At 45.8% G+C, this 15,483-nt stretch overlaps 1 protein-coding gene across 5 annotated transcripts in view; it reads right to left on the bottom strand.

The window, feature by feature from the left end:
- LYPD6B (LY6/PLAUR domain containing 6B) overlaps positions 1 to 10,362 on the bottom strand; it is a 119,739-nt gene extending 109,377 nt beyond the window's left edge. For 3 of the 5 annotated variants that reach the window (XM_065561646.1, XM_065561648.1, XM_065561649.1), the window contains exon 1: positions 10,141 to 10,362. The gene's annotated coding sequence lies outside the window, so the exon portion shown is untranslated. The other 2 variants (XM_065561647.1, XM_065561650.1) reach the window with 1 other exon arrangement.
- Between the last annotated feature and the right edge of the window lie 5,121 nt (positions 10,363 to 15,483).

Genomic DNA, 15,483 nt, shown 5'->3' with positions numbered 1-15,483 from the left:
CTTCTCTGCCATGCCACAAGTGATCTGCTCGTAGATATCTACCTTTTTATGGCTGGATCAGAGCTGTGCCTGCACAACCTCTTTTCCCCATGGACCCAGGAGATCCACCACCACCTGTGTACTCCAAGCAGGAGTGCATCTGCAGCATGGAGCCAGCTTGGTCAGCTGGGCAATTGCTAGGTGAGCTCTCCACGCCAAGAAAACAGGAAATGGAATTTCAAAATTTTGCAGGGCTTTAAAAGGGGAAGGGCGCATTCATGTGTATCTGGCCACCCGGCAGCAGAGTTCAAAACGGTGACCAGAGTGGTCACGGTAGGGCAGTGGTTCCCAAACTTGGTTTGCGGCTTGTTCAAGGTTAGCCCCTGGGAGGCCGCAAGATGTTTTGTTTACCTGAGCATCCGCAGGTACGGCCACTTGCAGCTCCCAGTGGCTGCGATTCGCCATTCCCGGCCAAGTGTAAGCAAAATAATGCAGAGTCCAACGATGCAGCTTGATTCAACACTTACCTTACTAAACAACACACCAGACTTTTTAGTGAAACATAGAGAAACTGGATTCAAAGAAGCACAAGTTACAGTAAGAGAGTTTGCAGAGACACTTGGTGTAGAACCAAAATTTCCATGTTCAAATGTGACAAGAGTTTCGAAAAAAAAAAGCGGCAAGCAGAATATGAAGGAGCAGATGAACCCATAGAAGATCCAGAAAAGAAACTGGAGGTTGAATTTTCTAATGTTGTGATGGATAAAGCAATACCTGCTGTTGATGAAAGGTTTAATTCTTGACGAGCACACCATGAACAGTTTGGATTTTTGTATGACATAACTAAATTAAATGAAATAGGAAAACAAGAGCAGCTAATTACAAAGTGCAAGAACCTAGAGAGCCTCCTGAACCAGGGTGATAGTTTTGATTTAAATTAACTTGAACTATAGAAAGTCAGTGATGGACAATGTACAGTTTATTCATACCAGCAAACTTGACGACATATATTCTATCTTCCTACTGTATTTTCCACTGCATGCATCGATGAAGTGGGTTTTAGCCCACGAAAGCTTATGCCCAAATGAATTTGTTAGTCTCTAAGGTGCACAAGTACTCCTCGTTCTTTTTGCTGATACAGACTAACACGGCTACCTCTCTGAAACATATCCTAATGTGTACATTGCCACTCGTATTCTTCTGATAATTCCTATAACAGTAGCATCTGGAGAACGGAGTTTCTTAAAACTAAAGCTCATTGACTGATCTTGCTATTCTTTCAATCGAACAAGACATCACTTTGTGTTTGTCATACGATGACATTATTACTGACTTTGCAGCCAAAAAAAGCCAGAAAGATTGCTTTTAATTAAAAACAAATCCATGTTCCAATACCTCTTCATAGTAATTTCCAATAAAATATTGACAAATTTTAAAAAAAATATTATTTGCATCATTCTATCAATAAATTAGAATTTTTTCTATAGCACTACTTCTTTAGTGCAAGTCCATCAGCACTATAGTGTGCTTAATTTGTTTAAACTGTTTTTAATAAAGTGCACGTGGCAAGTTTTCGAATACTGTAAGCTTACGTTTGTGTTGCTAAGAGCAAGTCGGGCATAGGTGCACGAGTTTAATAATACTGCATAGGGCCCATTAAATCCTGAGGATGGCCCTGTTGACCTAACTCTATAGTGTAGACCAGGCCACGCACCCCCCACACCCACACGCACACCCACACAGAGAGTTTGGGGTTTAAACCCAAACTGCAAAGTGAAATGCAGATGAAACTACCAATCTGACCTGGTTTTAAGCAAAAATCATACAAAACCAAAATATTCCACCTCATTGCTTCCAAAGGCTGTAGCTCAACCCAAGTTCACCAGAAAGCCCAAAAACATTGGGGAATTGAAACCTGAACCTAGCTCTGTTCCAAATCTCAGGCACAGCTTTAGTGTCAGCATTTCCATTCCGAAGCAGAACAATGCCCATTATGTTGTTCAATGTATGATTACTCAAGAGACGAGAGTAACTTGATTTTTTAAAAGGCATTTCAACTACAAATATTCACCGCTATTTGGAATTTATATAGCTATAGGGTATGGCCTAGAAAATTCAAGTTTTACTTCCTTAGTTAATTTATTGCTAAAGCAATCAGGCAGACTGAGATTTCCCTCCTACCCCCTTTACATCTGCTTCCCATGTTAGAAGAATATATTTCCACACATTGAAGTGTAAATCCTGCAGTCCTTACTGCAAAAATTTAAAGGATAACAAGGAACATGGTTACACTTATTATAAGGACTGCAGGTCTGGGCCCTGAGTGGGACACCCCACCCCCTAACAAACAAATATTCCTAAATAAGTCAACAAACTGGCATCAACCTTAACTCAAGAAGTAAAAAGCCTCTCAACATATGCTGCCATAATATTTTAGTGAAAACAAAAACAGCAATGCTTTGGATTTTAACATATGTCTTGTATCCTGATTCTGAAGTACACTTTGAAGATCGAGCAAGAAAAGAGCACAGATAGAGGTAGAACTGAACTCTACCTTGGTTTCATTCAAGCATTCTGGACTTAGAATAAAGAGCACTGTGATCAGCAATCTCCTGTAAGCAAATACAAAGCCCAGAAGATTTTTACCTATTATGTAGATTGAATGGCTCATTTAACAAGTAATAGTAGAATAAAATGGAATCACGCCTGCTGTACACAACATAAGACCAGGACTCAATCTCTGAGTAAAAGTTATTATTGGAAGTTTTACCCATGAAAATATTTACCTTCAGAACTGTACCTTTTAGTACCAATGGTTTTGATCTCTAAGTGTTAATGAAAATTTGGCTCTGCTGAGTCGGAAGTTTACGAACGCTGCCGCTTTAGCTGTCATACACACGCTTCCACCTGCTCCAAACTGTCAAACATACACCTAATCCCAAGCCTGGAAGTCATTAAACTTTGACTCACTTTACATACATGTAACAACATAACTGTAAGTGTTCTTTGAATCAACAGAATCCCAGTTACAGGGCATGAGTGTGGCATAAGGATAAACAACATTCCACAAGTAAGGCTTAATAACCCATCTTATTTTAATTTCTCATTTTCCATGTAGCAGAAATGAAACCTTATTTCTGTATGTTGGAAGAGGGGATTTTCCCAAAAACCTTCTGAAGGGTAAAATGGATTAGTGAAATAATTTTATTTGTATCTGTTGTTCCTTCAGTGCTCCCAGAAACTTGTGGATTGATGAGTGATGGACAATCACAAAAGTCAGATGTCCACTAAACAGTCAGACTAGCTCCTCATCCTACTAGGTGTCTCCCTTTCTCTTAGAGAGACCACTCATCTTGTGTTTTAAGAGATTTTTCTTATTAGGTTGAAGGACATTAGGCACCAATCTCCAATAAGAAGCTAAGAAGTATGACTAAAACATCAATTGTCTCTTGAAAACAAGAACTGTATAGCAAAGGGGCCTTGATTCTTAAAGGCCAGTCCACCATCAGAATGACAAGCACAACAGACATCTCCCTTCTATCCCTAAATCCCTAACAGCAGCAACAACAACAAAAAGGGAAATGAATAGTCTAAATCAGAAAACACCCCACTCCCCAAATTAACCTCTAGTGCAAGTAGAGATTTTACCCCAAAGAGGGAAAAGTGCCAGAGACCCCATTAAGTGGTCTAGGGCCTTCACTATTGAAAGTGCTCAGGTATTATGGTGATGGGCAGAGCTGATGAGAGAGGAGAACAAATGAAAATTGTATCAGGGCCCCGAGCTTGAGGGTCCCCAAAAACATATGTAATATCTGTGTAAATAAAGTGAAATGAGAGGGAGTGGGGCCCCAGGAAACATGATGTAGTGGGGCCCCAAATTTATCTCAATAGACCTAGTGATGGGTCCCAGGATAAACCCACAAGATAGATTTTTCATGTGACCTTTATTTCCCTGATATGTAGTTGGTCATGTTCCCTCTCCACCTTAACTTTATTTCTCGTTATTAATTATTTGTATTACCTAAAGCAGGGGTCGTCATTTATTGTTGTCAAGGCCAAAGTTCTTGGTCAAGGTATAGTCAAGGTCCAGATTCCAGAGAAAATAATAAACATAATAACAGCAATTATAATAATAAGTAAATAAAAAGATTTTGAGGTCCATTCAAAGCATCTGGCAGTCCGGATTTGGCCCACAGTCCACCTACTTATGACCCCAGACTTAGAGACTTGTAACTCCATGGTCCTAGATGCTATACAAACATAAAACAAAAATGAAGTCCCTGCTCCCAAACAACTTACAATTATCTGTCTCTAACCTCTCCCTCTTTTTTCTCTCCTCTTTTCCTTATATGGCATTTGCCTTTTCCTGCAGAGCACCTCTAGAGGAGGATCAGTGTTGTGATGCTTCATACACAGTTGGGGGCAAAGCTTATTTTTATTTATACTACAGCAGTCTCAAATAGTTCCAGTCAGAAATCAAGGCCCCATTATTCTAGGCACTGTGCAAGCACAGAGTGAAAGAAAAGGAAAAAAGGAAAGGATAGCCTCTGCCCCAAATAAAGCAGCAGAATTAAGCTAATGAGAATTGCATGATGCGTATCTATTCCACTCTGCTGTGCCAGGTAAAGTACCCTGCTCTAGAGTCACTCAGAGGACAGCATTATCCTTCATTTCTGGATTGTCCCAGAGCAAAGCGATGAAAGTAGGAAGGGAAGATGACAAACCAGAAATAAATTATTACTAAGGCTGTCAAGCGATCAATTGCACGATTAAAAAAATTAATTGTGATTAATCACGCTGTTAAACAATAATAGATTACCATTTATTTTAAATATTTTTGGATGTTTACTACATTTTCAAATATATTAATTTCAGTTACACCAGAGAATACAAAGTGCACAATGCTCACTTTATATTTATTTTTTATTACAAATATTTGCACTATAAAAAACAAAAAAAATATTTTTCAATTCACCTCATACAAGTACTGTAGTGCAATCTCTTTAATATGAAAGTTGAATTTACACATGTAGAATTATGTAAAAAAAAACTTCAAGCAAAAATAAAACAATGTAAAACTTTAGAGCCTACAAGTCCATTCAATCCTACTTATTGGTCAGCCAATCACTCAGACAAACAAGGTTGGTTACAATTTGCAGGAGATAATGTTGCCTGCTTCTTATTTACAATGTCACCTGAAAGCGGTAACAGGCGTTCGCATGGCACTGTTGTAGCTGGCATTGCAAGATATTTACATGCCAGAGGCGCTAAGGATTCATATGTCCCTCCATAATTCAACCACCATTCCAGAGGACATGCATCCATGCTGATGATAGGTTCTGCTTCATAACGATCCAAAGCAGTGTGGACTGACCCATGTTCATTTTCATCATCTGAGTCAGATACCACCAGCAGAAGGTTCATTTTCTTTTTTGGTGGTTTGGGTTCTGTAGTTTCTGCATCAGTGTTGCTCTTTTAAGACATCTAAAAGCATGCTCCACACTTCATCCCTCTCAGATTTTGGACGGCACTTCAGATTCTTAAACCTTGGGTCAAGTGCTTTAGCTATTTTTAGAAATCTCACATCAGTACCTTTTTTGTGTTTTGTCAAATCTGCTGTGAAAGTGTTCTTAAAACGAACATGTGCTGGGTCATCATCTGAGACTGCTATTACATGAAATATGTGCAGAATGTGGGTAAAACAGAGCAGGAGACATACAATTCTCCCCTCAAGGAGTACAATCACAAATGTAATTGATGCTTTTTTTTTTTAAACCAACATCATCAGCATGGAAGCATGTCCTCTGGAATGGTGGCTGAAGCATGGAAGGGGCATACGAATGTTCAGCATATCTGGCATGTAAATACTTTGCAATGCCGGCTACAAGAGTGCCATGTGAATGCCTGTTCTCACTTTCAGGTGACATTGTAAATAAGAAGCAGGCAGCAGTATCGCCCGTCAGTGTAAACAAACTTGTTTATCTTACCGATTGGCAGAATAAGAAGTAGGACTGAGTGGACTTGTAGGCTCTGAATTTATACACTGTTCTGTTTTTCAGTGAAGTTATGTAACCAGAAAAAAAATCTGCATTTGTAAGTTACATTCACGATAAAGAGATTGCACTTCAGTATTTGTATAAGGTGAATTGAAAAATACTATTTCTTTTGTTTATCATTTTTACAGTGCATATATTTGTAATCAAAAATAACAATATAAAATGAGCACTGTGCACTTTGTATTCTGTGTTGCAATTGAAATCAATATTGAAAATGTTGTATAGAAAAACATCCAAAAATATTTAATAAATTTAAATTGGTATTCTATGGTTATAAGTCCGATTAATCGCGATTTATTTTTTTTAAAATCACAAATTTTTTTTAGTTAATCGCATGATGAGTTAACTGTGATTTATCTCATTAGACTGACCTCACACTTGGTAAAGCAACCCCCATCCTTTCATGTATTTATACCTGCCTCCTGTATTTTTCACTTCATTCATCCTATGAACTGGGTTCTAGCCCACAAAAGCTTATGACCAAATAAATTTGTTAGTCTCTAAGGTGCCACAAGGAATCCTTGTTGTTTTTGTTGATACAGACTAACACGGCTACCTCTCTGAAACCTGTGATTAATGAAAGCCCTAATTATTATCTGACCTCACATCTCGCAAAATTCATCACATTTTGACAGAGGTATCACATGCTAAGAGATGTGCTCTTCCACTGACTTGCACAGGAAAACAGGGCTGCCCAGTGTCCTGCAACTCATGTGACAAGGATTTGCCAGCTCCACCACACACATATAGCAGGGATTACTCTGCAGTACCTCCTCCCTGCCACCTGGGGACACAGCTGCTCCCCCTTCCCTCTTACTGTTCCCCCAATTGGATCCGAGTGGGGACAGCTGTAACAGAGGCAATGTTGGGATAGAAGTTGAGGGGGGCCCAGTACTGGTACTGGGCTATCCAGCATCCTCCCCAAAGAGCCCCCAAACTCTCTCTCACCCATTCCAGATGCAGCTGCTAAGCTCCACCTCCCCACACTGCTTGGGAGCAGGCAGAGATGAATAAGTCAAAGTTTATAGTGGATATGCAAATATGCTCACTAAATAATTTGCACAGAATATGCAAAGCTGCAGAAAGTCCAGCGACCTATTGGTATTGCTGACCACATAGCCTCTCCAAGCTGAAAGGTCCTACAGTAAAATGAGGGGTTTCCTAATAGGTTTAACCTTAGTTTGTATTAGCATTTTCAGTCTCTCTCTCTCTCAATTCACTGGTTGAGACCAGGACGGCCAGACAGGAACTCTGCCAATATACCTTCCATAGTACCCACATAACTGACACAATGCCAGCTTCCACCTGTGTGAAAGGGAGCATTCCCTGTCCCCTACCTCACATCTGCAGATGGGTAGGGGCAAAGTCCTAGGAGGTTAAATTAACTGGGTGGAGAGGATCGCATTGCCACTAATAGGAAGTGACACTCTCTCTCCTGCAAAGTCCCCAACGGTGCAGGAGAAGTCTCATCTCCTGCAGTTCCTGCACCTTCCCCCTGAAGCAGCTTGTAGAGGCTGCACTAGCTAATCCCGTGTACCCCACACCATCCACAACTCATGGACTCTCTCTCCTCTCATATCTGCTACATCATCCAGCAGAGAATGAGCGGGACAAAGCATGCACCATCTGGTGCCAGCAGGGGGTGGAAATCATCAGATGTGCTCCAGGGATCAACATGCTGGATCCATCCCATTTAAGCTGATCACAGGATTTACTGGACTGCATACAGTTAACATTGCATGGATAGAATGGCAGATGTCAAGTGTGGGAGACACAGCTCTTATAAAGCCTGGCTAACACCGAGTGCCCTATCACTGTCTGCTTTGGGAAGGATGTCATTAAAGGGATGGAACTGGCTGCAAAAGAGAACACAGTAATTGTTGTGTTGGGAAATCTAACCCACTTAAAGTGATCAAAGGAGGAGGAGGAGAGGGAATGGCTCCTGTGGACAGAACAGGTAGCTAAGCTAATTGTGCTGATAAACTGAAAGAGCAAACGGATACCAAACATGAAGCACTGGCCTCTTCACCAGGGCCAAATGGGACAACTCCCTTCATCCAGACTATAAAATGAACATCTACAATTACATCTGGATGCCATTACTAGAACTACATAGGAAGCAGATAGGGTGACCAGACAACAAGTGTGAAAAATCGGGATGGCGGTAGGGGGGGTAACAGGAGCCCACATAAGAAAAAGACTCAAAAATCAGGACTGTCCCTGTAAAATCAGGACATCTGGTCACCCTAGAAGCAGATGACCTTGTGCTTTTTGCACAAAGTGGCTTGATTATTTGGATACAGTGACTAGCCAGAGTTGGGTCATCCTCCATCTAATTTTGCATTCTCTGTTTTCTGGTCTGAACATCTGTTTTCATACACATTCAAGGGCTTTCTTTACCTACTGGCATGATTTCAATCACAAGTTTTACATTCTGGGGTGTTTTTCTTTGTTTGCTTTCCTTTATTTTAAAATCTAATGCATTTATTATAAATCCCAATGAATCAGTCAATCTGCTAACACTACTATGACCAGGTAAAGCACTATCAGGTCCATAGGATTAGTAAATGTAATAATATATACAAACGTCTCATACAAATAGGACACCTGGTTTATACTTTGGATTTAAAGTATTTAATAATGAACACCTGATGCCCTTCAGATTTTCACTCTCACTCTTGTTTCTTGAACATTAAATAAAGTTTCCGTCTCATTAATCTAGAAAATGTAGATCTGATCTCTCTCTTTAAAGTAAGTGCTGTCTGTCTTTCCATGTAATATATGCCACTACAGTGGCTATAAAAAGAATGGTAAACTGTACATGGAAGACAAATGGATAGATCTGTTAGTAATGGAGTGTACGGTTATACTGGATGCCCACCAGGAGCGGCGCCAGGGTTTTTGGCGCCCTAGCCAGGGGTCCTTCCACGCTCCCGGTCGTCGTCAGCAATTCTGCGGCGGGGGGGGCGGGTCCTTCCGCGCTCCTGGTCTTTGGGGCACTTCGGCGGCGGGTCCCAGAGCAAGTGAAGGACCTGCCGCAGAATTGCTGCCGAAGACCCGGAGCGTGGAAGGACCCCCCACCGCCGAATTGCCGCCCCCCCAAATCCTGGCGCCCTAGGCGACCGCCTAGGTCGCCTAAATGGAAGTGCCGGCCCCAATGCCCACATGCCTTGAATGCACTGAAAAGCATGAGGTCAAAGGCCAAGTGATTTCAACAATCCCAGAAGCAAAGGAATCCTACATAACTGCACTGTTTGACACAGTCCATCTTCTGGGAATTACTTTGTTAAATGTTTACAACAACCTGTCAATGGGAAAGGCAGTGTGATCTAATTGTTAAAAGCAACGGCCTGTGTGCTTCTCTTTCCTGATCTGACAATAATTCATTCTGACCATGGACAAATCACGGCACTCGTACCTCAGTTTACCCATCTACAAAACAGAAATAATACTTACACATTCCACCTGGATTGGGGGGAGACGGGGAGAAGGATTGTGAGGTTTAATTAAACTTTATACAGCATTTCGCAATCCTAGCCTGAAAGGTGCTGCATACAAAGTATGAGTAAAAAGCTCTGCTCTGCTTTATGGAAACCTTCCCTGGCCAGTCAGATTGGTCCTTTCCTGTCATAAAGCCCATGTGAAACACAAATAAAGTGACGACTGACTAGCTTGGGTGTGACGTTATTTCAGAATAGCGATTGGCTGAGCTATGCTCACAAACCCCAAGCCCGGGGCAGTCTCGCCGTTGTTGCTAAGCCGGCCGAGCGTCCCGGCTAGAAACACCGCGCCAGTGACAGCAGAAAGCTCCGGCTCCTTGCCCGGGCTCTGGAAGGGAGCGGGCGCGCTGGGAGAGGCGATGAACGGGGCAGCAGGACGGACCCTGCCCCTGCTCGCGCTGCCCGCTCGGAACCGGTCCCAAAGCCCCGCCGACGCTTAACCCACCTCCCGCCGCCGTGCGCTGCCGCTGCTTCCATCAGTCACACCCAGGCGCCAGCTGCCCGCCCCGGGGCAGAGAGTCCGAGCGGCTGCGCGCTGAGCAAAGCCTGCAGCCCCGGGAGCGCCCCCACAGCGGCGCTGGGAGCCGCCAGCCCCGAGCACTCACCCGCTAGCTGCAGCCTCCCGGCTTTCCGAGCGCCTATTGCAGCTGCACCGGCGCTGCCAAGCCCCTTCCCAGCCAGCCCCCAAGGGGGTGGGGCCCGTCTGCGGCGCGAGGCCAGAGTCGGGCGCGAGCAGCAGCCGCGCACCCCTGGCTGCTCCAGACCCCAGCCCGCTGCAGCCGCGCCCCTCACACGCGCCTCACCTGGGAGGCTGCTCAGCCGGGGCGGGGCTTGCTCCCTCCCGGGGGCGGGCTCCAGGTAAGGAGCGCCGGGTGCGAAGTCCCTGCCGGCTGGGGCTTGGTGCTCGCTGGCTGAGCAGTAGAGCCTGGCCGCAGCCTTCTCCTCCCATCTCAGGGAGCTCCCTTGAAACCCTGGGGCGCTGGCAGGGCGCCAGGGACAAGGTCTATCCCCAGAGCTAGCACCCACCCAGGGCGGGCTCCAGGCACCAGCGCAGGAAGCAGGGGCTTGGGGCGGCAGGTCCCAGTCTTCGGCAGCGGGTCCCTCAGTCCCTCTCGGAGGGAAGGACCGGCCACCGAATTCCTGCCGAAGAATGACACCGCGCGGTAGAGCAGCCGCCAAAGTGCCGCTGACCGCGGCTTTATCTTTTTTTTTCTTCTTCTTCTTCACTGATTAGGGTGGCAAAAAAGCTAGAGCCGGCCCTGCCCCCTGCAGCAAGCTGAAGCCAGAGTGCTGCTTAGCAAGGGGGAGTAGATGCCAGCTCTGCCATGGGGCAAGGTTGCTCTGGGACCTCCCCCTTACAGTAGGGTTTGACACTACAGTCATGCTTGTGGGCACTTGGTACAGGTAGCTGGTCGCTAGCTAGGCTTGCCACAGGAGAATGAGCCAGCCCCCAGCACCTGAGAGTTTCTTAGTGCCTAGGTGGCTGGGCAGGAGTTACTCAGCTCAGGAACACCTGGGCCTGATGACAGGTCAGGAGGGCTCACTGAAGAAGCCAGAATGTAGAGGAAGCTCCTGAGGAGAGGGACTGCTCTGGGGAGCTGGTCAGAGAGTGCCCCAGGAAATGAACTCCTAGAGCAGGGGTGTGACACTCTGTAATCTCCAGGGAACACCCTGCACCCCCACGTTCATCCTTAGAAGATGATTGTGTGGTATCCAATGCAAAGTTTGTCATGGCGAGTGTCTTTGGAAGGCTCATGGTGCACTGAGCATTGTTGTTAGAGGTTGTAATTTCAGGTATATAGTTATGAGCAGGGCCGGCTTTAAGCTGATTCGGCCGATTCCCCGGAATGGGGCCCCGCAATGTCCAGGGCTGCCGGCGGAGCGGGGGGGGGGGGGGAAGGCCGCATCCTGCTTCTCTCCCCTCCCTCCAGCGCTTGCGCCGCCATATAGCTGATCAGTGCAAGCCTGGGAGGGAGGGGTGAGGAGGAGGAATGCAGCGCAGGGATTTGGGGAGGGATCCAATGGGGCAGGGAGGGGGTAGAGCCGGGGCAGAGTTGGGGGGGGGGCGCGAGACAATTCACGTCCCGGCGTGGGGCCCCGCACCTGCTAAAGCTGGCCCTGGTTATGAGGCTGAAAATGTGTCCTTATGGCTTAAAACAAGCCCAGGCAAAAACTCTCCAGGAACGGAGAGGCAGAGTATGTAAGGGACAAACCCAGCCCAGCCTCAAAGGACACTGGCCTTTGCAGCAACAAAGGATCTGTTGGACTCTCGAGTGAGTCATCCCCCTTCCCTTGTGCAGTTTAGGACTACGATGAGGTAAAGCTCACCTGACTCTGAAGGGGGGGCGCAATGCTCTTCCTCTCTCTTCCACCTCTATCTACAGACATCACCACCAAGCAACTAAACCCCTGATCAAAGGGGAGAGCCTGGATGAAGGACAACCTGCCAGCCTGTGGTGAGAAGCATCTAAGTTTGTAAGGGCACGGAAAGTGTTAAGATCAGTTTAGAATACATTTTGCTTTTATTTCATTTGACCAAATCTGACTTCTTGTTCTTTGACTTATAATCACTTTAAATCTATCTTTAGTAGTTAATAAATTCGTTTATTCTACCTGAGCTGTGCATTTGGTTTGAAGCATGTCAGAGACTTCCCTTGGGATAACAAGCCTGGTACATATCAGTTTCTTTGTTAAATTGATGAACTCATATAAGCTTGCAGCATCCAGCAGGCATAACTTGGACACTTACAAGATGGAGGTTCCTAGGATTGTGTCTGGGACCGGAAATATTAGCTAGTGTCATTCGGTTGCACAATCCAAGCAGCTTACATGCTAGAGGCTGTGCATGAACAGCCCAGGGGTGGGGGGTCTCACAGCAGAGCAGGGTAAGGCTGGCTCCCAGAGTCAAAGACTGGAGTGACCTTGCAGATCACCAGTCCAGATAACACCAGGGGAACATCACAAGGGATTCTCAACCTTTTTCTTTCTGAGGCCCCGGCCACATGCCATAAAAACTCCAGGGCCCAGCAGTGGAGGGGGGGACTCGGGCATAGGTGTAATTTGACTTCTATTTTGGGTGGGCAGGGGCCAGCAGGGCTCAAGCCAGCTCTACATGACAGGGTTTGGGGAAGGAGCGCCACCTCCACCCCCTGACTCACCTCAGCAGGCCACCCACCTGTCTAGGCAGGGTGGGGGGGGGGGTAACCAAAAATTATAACTCAATGGTGGGGGGCTCAGCTCAAAAAGTTTGAGCACAGTTTAGGGCTGTGTGCAGGCAGGGCGGTAGCTAGGGGGTTCGCTCAGGGTGCAAGGAGGGGTAGCTCAGAGTGCAGGGAGAGGGGTAGTTAGGGGTTATCTCCCCCCTGCAGCTGCGCTCCCTGTTCCCCAGGGCTCTGCCAGCCATGAAGTCGGTCCCCAGCCCAACAGCTTTTACCGGCTGTGTGAGCGAAGGAGGCTGGGAGCTGAGCAGCAGCTTCAACTCCCTGCAGCAGCAGGAGACAAGGGAACAGTGCCATTGCCTGCTCCATGGTACCAGCCGGAGCAGCAGCTGTCCCATACTGCCCGGCTCCAGCTGCCCGCCTCTGACCTGGCTAGGGGGCGGGGAGTGTAGAGCTGCCTGCGACAGGTCTGCCCTGCTCTTGCACTGCAGTTTGGGGGTGGGCAACACCCCCATGCTCCCCAACTCTGTCCCATGGAGGGCGCTGGGGAATCAGGGCTTCAGCCCTGTGGGAGGTGCTTGGGTTTTAGCTGTGGGGCCCTGTGGCCCCCCTGAAAAGGTTCACAAACCCCCAGGGGGCTGCACACCCCCTATTGAGAACCACTGTCATAGAGGGAAGAGGTTCTGAAAGGGGAGAGCTAGGAATGTGCCAAGGCCCAAGGGACACCTGGGCCCAGCAAAAGAAGCCTCCCAGACAGCAGTAGGTAGTCCAGATTGTGGTGGAACTATATGCAATGCCAGAGAAGAGTTCCAGTGGTTTGCCCTCTGCAGGGGCCCTGAGTTCTGTGGGGGGATGCTTCCCCAGGTGGTGACAAGAGGCCTGACTCCAGAAAAGGTAAGGCGCCTGGATGGAGGAGACAGAGGAAAGCAAGTGGGACAGATAGCCTTAGTCATAACTAGGAAGTAGAGTTAATGTTAGGGTAAGATTTTGTCACGGATATTTTTAGCAAAAGTCACTGATAGGTAATGGGCAATAAACAAAAATTGATGGAAGCCTGTGACCAGGGTCCCCACACTGCCTGCAAAGCTTGGGCAGTTCTGGAGGCCACTCCGAGCTCTGGGGATCCCCACTGCCTGATCCAGGGGAGCCCCCTTCCACGGGAGCTGGGGAGGGTCCTCCCGCCACCCACAGCAGCTGGGAACTCCAGGGGCCCCCAGCACCCACGAGGACCTGTGGAGTCCTGTGTCGTTCCCCCTGAAGCTCCTGGCTGACTGGGATGAATTCACAGAGGTTGTGGAAGTCATGGATTCTATGACTTCCACAACCTCTGTGAAAAAATTGTGTAGCCTTAGTTATGATCCTGCTGTGAAGGCTTCCTCTTGTACCAGGGTGTGGCCTTTTGTTAAATAAACTAGACCCCTAAAAGCCTCACTGAACTAACTGAAAGACCATTAGGGGAGGCTGAGGCAAGGATACAACTACTTTCTGCAACAGACTGTCAGGGTACACTCTCGGGTGAGTATCCATCATAGCTCTTTCATTGCTGATTAAAGTACTGTTAACCGATTTGTGTCATTCTTAGGCTTCAGAATCAACAGCCCATTGCAATAAGGGACAATTTACACTGCTCTGAATTATATTTTAGGTTGTCCAAAGATTCAGGCAAGAACTACACCATTGGTTGACACTTAGTCAGGGGTGCTGAGAGCCATTGAACCAAACTGTAAACCATGTATATAATGGAAACCACTTCAAGCCAGGGGATCAGCATCATCCCCAGCACCTATGCACTTAGTTCACATCTTTAAGATCATCTTCACAACCACATAGGCTAGACTTTTTTATTTTAAATAAAAATTCAGAGTATTTCTGGCATTTGGCTTCTTGTAACTAAAACCAAAACCAACTCATCTATCCAGTGTGAATCAAACAGTAGGGGTTGAATTGGGCTATGGATTAACTTTTATCTGCATCACAATTTCAGGGCTGCACATCAGCTAGTAATTACTTCATTACTCCTAAACCTGAATGTAAATCTTGAATTTATTTGGTGAGTTATCTTGCTTTACTGACCACGTATTGTTAATTTAATTTGAGCTGGACACCCCTGCCAAACCCACCTAGGAACAAAACAGGGACGTGAACACACTTAATCTACCTCCTTCCCAGTTTAAAATTCCTAATCCTGTAAACGTTCCCAAGTGTGCCTACTTGGAATCCCGGTGAGTGGGGCAGGAGAGGTTCTGACAATGCAGAAAAACTTGCTGGATGAAGGCTTAAGACACATTTCCAATTAATTCTACAAACTGTGGTTGAGAAAATATATAGAAAGACAATTCATTTTATTAGCCTGATCAGCTTTCAGAGTCACAGAATCAGAGTGAAAAAAGAATGGAGTCTTGCAACAAAAAATTAAACTTGTTTTTAGCTAACGCATAAGATAGGTTAGTGAAGTAAATATATAGTAGAACAATTGGTTATTTTTATTAAATGGGGAGTTAGTATCAAACTAGATGCGTGGCACATTACAAAAGTGACTTACAACATAAACGTGTTCTATACCAAGCTCCTTGATTTAATATTTGTTCAGTTAGGTGGGAATCTGCACTGACTTTTGGAGGGAATGAAAGAAGAAACGTAAATTGGAGCCAATATTTTAAAGTAAATATAGTGCTCATGAAAGAAGCTGCCTTGACAGCCCAGGTGACAAGCTATAAGAGATCCAGCATGGGCAGTGGGAGTGCACATTTAACCCACCAATATCCCTGTTGATCACCAAACTTTCATCAA

Source organism: Chrysemys picta, chromosome 11 (genome assembly GCF_011386835.1).
Source record: "Chrysemys picta bellii isolate R12L10 chromosome 11, ASM1138683v2, whole genome shotgun sequence".
NCBI classification, from domain to species: domain Eukaryota; kingdom Metazoa; phylum Chordata; order Testudines; family Emydidae; genus Chrysemys; species Chrysemys picta.
The sequence above is the reverse complement of the archived record's forward strand: the minus strand, read 5'-3'. Positions and strand labels throughout refer to the sequence as shown.